This window comes from Mus pahari, chromosome 5 (assembly GCF_900095145.1).
Source record: "Mus pahari chromosome 5, PAHARI_EIJ_v1.1, whole genome shotgun sequence".
Taxonomy (NCBI): domain Eukaryota; kingdom Metazoa; phylum Chordata; class Mammalia; order Rodentia; family Muridae; genus Mus; species Mus pahari.
The window spans coordinates 14,014,966-14,020,173 of NC_034594.1; the positions used below are offsets into that span (position 1 = coordinate 14,014,966).

The window sequence follows — 5,208 nt, forward strand, 5'->3', positions numbered from 1 at the left end:
ATATCAGTGGTGCCTGGGTATCCAGAAAGGCGACCAGGAACCACTGTGGATTTCCCATTTTGGACTTTGCCATGTCTCCTTCAAGCAGCATGCCTGAGGCATCCTGGCACCCCCAGCAGAGAGGCAAAACACAGTATGACAGTCACTTAGGTTATAAGCTGGCATTCTCAAATACATACTGACCTTTGTACACAAATTACTCAAAATAAGTAGGATAGATGGATAGGCAGCTACAATAAACACAATAATAAACTGAAGATAAAGTAGTAGTGGGATTTTATATATGTCTTTATGGACTGTAATGAAAAACTATAGCATCTATGTCTCTGTTTTTTGTGTGTGAATAATGTGCTTCAGGCATCTTAGAAACACATTTGCTGAGGGTTATTGTGTTACGGTGATCCTGAGAGAACATGTTCAATTGGCATACAGGCTTCTTTACTTAAGAAACATCTATAATGCCTATTAGATATCTATAGAAGCTTTCTCAGTGAAGAATTCAGGGGCTATTTTAATTCTCTTTTGGTCTTCAGAAAGATGTTAAGAAGAGAAATTCACATATAAGTCACTACACAGTAGGGAATACTCAGGGAACATTTAGGACAATTATTTTCCTGTTTTGCTTCATTTTATCTTCCTCTTCTAATCTGTTGTCTGCACAAAAGCTAGAGGAAATTCTATTTCCTTCACATAAGGATACATAACCTAAACCTCAAGATGTGTTTTTTTCCCTAAAATTCCATTAGATTTGTCTGTCTTCATATTTCAAGTTTTAAGTTCAAATGTGAGAACAAGAATATAGCTCAGTTGGTAAGTATTTGCCTAGCCAGCCTGAGACCTTCAGTATGATTCCCCACTATCACATACAATGGGCATGGTGTTGAATGGCTGTAACCCCAGCAATTGGGATATCATTAAAATATTTCTAAAGGCTAAAAACCATGGGGGGAAATATTCTTAAGATTCTTTAAAAGATTTTAAAACACTTTTCATGCTAGAGGCTCTTTTGAAGACATCAATGGTACAATGGAAAGAACACAAGGTCAAAAGATCTCAGCTAATACCGTGGCTCCACACAAAGTTTGAGTCTTAGGTAAGGTACTTACCTATTCTAAATATCACATTTTGTCATTTGTGATATAAAGATAATGTCAGCTACATCAACATCAAAGACGTGTTGGAAACAGCATATGGTAGAATGCCAGGATTAATAAAATTGATATTTAAATGGTACCAGAAAAAATTAAAGATCAGTTTAAAAATAAAGATGGAATGAAAAGTGATGACTACTGTTACTAATACTAGATTTTGATATATGCCATTGTTTAGAAAACTGTTTAGGCTGGCTTTAAAAAGTTTACTGAGTCTCTCTTTAAAATCTTAGAATTTTTTGTGTGAAATATCCTTGTGGAAAATATCAGTAGAGTAAGACAAGGGAGTCAACAGTGACTTCACATATCTACTATCACTAAGACTTTGACAAACGTCAAAAAATGCATTAGAGAAAATACAGCCTTTTTAAGAGATAGTGCTGGGAAACATGGACCATCCTGTAGAAGAATGAAGATCTCCATCTCATTCCACAGAACAACCAACTCATGCTCGCTTCAGCAGCACATATACTAAAATTGGAATAATGCAAAGAAGACTAACATGTTTCCTGCGCAAGGATGACAGAAAGACCAATTCAAAATGGATCAAACACCTTAAGGTAACTGACACTCTGAAAATTCTCAGGGAAAACATATGTAATTCAAAACACAACTGTAGGCAAAGATTTTCTGAAAGGGAGTCCATTAGTGTAAGGAGTCACCCAAAAAAACAGCAAATTGTATTGCATGAAAATAAAAGAGTTTTTCACCAAAAAAAGAAAATAATCACTAGAGCTGAGAGAAGACTTATAGAATAGTAGATCATCTTTGCCAGCTACATATCTGACAGGAGATTAATGTCCAGACCTACAGAAAACTCCAAAACAAAATATCCAAGTAATATAAGGGCTAATAAAGTGAAGAATTTCTTCCTTATCAAGAAAGAAATACAAATGGTCAAAAATACTTGAAAAGGTATTCATCTTTAGCCATGATCTTCTCCTTTGAAATGTTTAGGAACAAGCCTAAGGGTCCATCAAGAAATGAATGGTTCAATAAAGGGCAGCACATATACACAATAGACTTTATTCAGCCATAAAGAAAATGATATTGATAGTCTCAGGATAATGGAGGAGTTAGAAAATGTTGCATTATGGAGACTATTCAGAAGTAAAAAAACAATGAATTCATGAAATTCTTAGGCAAATGGATGCATCTGGAGGATATCATCCTGAGTGAGGTAACCCAATCATAAAAGAACACACATGATATGCATTCACTGATAAGCAGATATTAGCCCAGAAACTTAGAATACCCAAGACACAATTTGGAAAACACATGAAACTCAAGAAGAAGGAAGACCAAAGTGTGGATACTTTGCTCCTTCTTAGAATGGGGAACAAAATACCCATGGAAGGAGTTACAGAGACAAAGTTCGGAGCTGAGATGGAAGGAAGGACCATTCAGAGACTGCCCCACCCAGGGATCCATCCCATACACAACCACCAAACCCAGACACTATTGCATATGCCAGAAAGATTTTGCTGACAGGACCCTGTTACAGCTATCTCTTGTGAGGCTATGCCAGTGCCTGGCAAATACAGAAGTGGATGCTCACAGTCAGCTATTGGATGGGACACAGGGCCCCTAATGAAGGAGCTAGAGAAAGTACCCAAGGAGCTGATGGGGTCTGAAACCCTATAGGAGGAACAATATGAACTAACCAGTACCCCCGCCCCCAGAGCTTGTGTCTCTAGTTGTATATGTAGCAAAGGATGGCCTAGTCGACCATCAATGGGAGGAGAGGCCCTTAGTCTTTCAAAGTTTATATGCCCCAGTACAGGAGAATGAGTGAGTGAGTAGGTGGGTTGGGGAGCAGGGCGGGGGGAATAAAAACATGAAAGCACCTTCCTTTCGGGAACAGAATTCAGTCCAGAGTGATACACTTCTTAGCCACAATTAGCTCTGCCCTCTCAGGGAGTGAAAGGCTGAGCAAGTTTTGATCTGTCCTGAACTCCCAGTGACATATGGCACAGCCCTAATTAATGTGGCCTGAGTCTGCCCTTTGTCAACGTGACCAACAGTGCCACATTCATCCTCTCAGGCAGCAGTTTGTCACTGTTAAATGCACAAACAACAGCTTGAGATTGCTACCAAAATTAAAAGGTCAAAGATTATGCATGTTCCTGCCCTAAAGGACTCCATAATGTGTTTTCTGAGCTCTTAGTGACCCAGTACTACTTCATTTGGGCCTCATTGCTCTCCACAAACCATAGCGAAACCAGTCTCATTTGGCAGTTTTTGAGTACTATTATTTTATTTGAGTACCATTACTTTTAAGCATTGCCAAGCTTTATTTTCATCCTAGAGAATTTTCCTCAGAGTGATTATAAATATATATTTAACTTTTGAATTTTACGTGGATTAGTGTTTGGCTTGTGCTATAGGTATGTATACTACTTGCATGCCTGGTACCCACAAAAGCCAGAAGAGGGTATCAGAGCCATGGAAATTGAAGTTACAAATGGGTGTGAGCCAACATGTAGGTGTTGGGGATTAACCTGGGTCCTCCAGAAGAGAAGCCAGTGTTCCTGATCATTTAGCTGCCTCTCCAGCCTTTAGAATTATATTTTTAGAATTATATTTTAAGGACTTCAGTTCTAGGCTGTTCTGGTCATATTTTGTATTCACTCTCATAGACCCTGAGCTAGAAAAGTGGCCCTGGGTAAATCAAAAGGCAAATCATCCTATTTTCATCCATTTAAGATCTACACTCAGAATTCTGTTCCTCCTGAAAGACTGGGGACTTTGGGAATACCTAAAGCAGCCTTCTACATTACAGCACACACACACACACACACACACACACACACACACACGCTTTCTCAGGAAGAAACGTTTGTGGCAATGATCCAGCAACAAGCTCTAAAAGCTATGGCCTTATTTAATAGAGCATTATGACTTTCTTGTATTTAAAAACCAGCATGCACAGATGTCTATTGGATGAGATCAGTAGATATACATAGCAAGAAAAAGAAGACAAATAATTCTGTATCTAACCACAAAAGTAATTTTTTTTTTACTTTTGTAGAGCAGTAATACAACAAGGACACAGCCCAATGCCTGTAGATAACATTTCATTGTAAGATGAAAGTATAAATAGTCCATGGCTTTTCTTTTTAAAGCCTCAGTATCAAGCAGACATGGTTTTAAGTGCTTTTTACATGCAATCTCCAATTCCCAGTACTACAGAGCTGGGGGCATCCTAGGCCTCTGTTCACAGAGGAGTCTCTGGAGTGTCACATTGCGGGTGTGTTGCAGGGTTAGAACTCCACCCTACAGCTGCAAAATGTGTCCTCTCTTTGAACATGGCAGCATGAGGTCACATATGGCCAGCAACAAATATGTCATAGCATAACAGTTTACAAGCTTTTCCTAATGTCATTAAAGCTCTACAAATCCCAGTGGACATCACTAAATAGAAGTAGAGCAGTGGGCATTACCAACCCAGGTGCTAACAGAAGATAAACAGGGTAGGCCGTTGCAGTATACACTTAAATGGTCTAACTATATCACAGGATACCTGAGGGAGGCTATGAGATATTGTGTTTGGTACCAAGACTCTCCAAAAATAAATTTAACTAAAATATTAATATATATTTACATATGTTCATATATATACCTGAACGCTTTCATATACATGGTCATATACATGGACTGGATAATATTTAATAAAATACTTGAAAATCAATAAAGGCATATATCAAAAAGATCATCCGTGATGATCAAGTTGGTCTTATCCCAGAGAGACAGGGATGGTTCAGTGAGTCAGTAAATGTAATTAACCACATAAATAGGATTAAAGACAGAAATCACAAGATTATCTAAATAGGTGAAGGAAAAGCCTTTGACAAAATCCAACATAACATCATGATAAAAAGTTCTTGAGATCTTCAGCACAATCTCAGTGGAGGTCCTAAGGTCCCAAGAGGACTCTCCACACTCCAGACACCCTAGCACACCCGGGACCCTGAGAACACGGGTGAGTGGAACACAAATTCAGTTCCAAAAATCCCAGAGGGTCTTGTGCTAGCAGCAACAGTGTCAAAGGACAAAG

At 38.6% G+C, this 5,208-nt stretch overlaps 1 non-coding gene across 1 annotated transcript; it reads left to right on the forward strand.

Annotated features, from left to right (window-relative positions):
- Positions 1-1,598: 1,598 nt before the first annotated feature.
- LOC115064086 lies at positions 1,599-1,707 on the forward strand. The gene has a single exon (XR_003843948.1). It is a non-coding gene; the product is annotated as a U6 spliceosomal RNA (small nuclear RNA).
- The last annotated feature ends 3,501 nt before the right edge of the window (positions 1,708-5,208 follow it).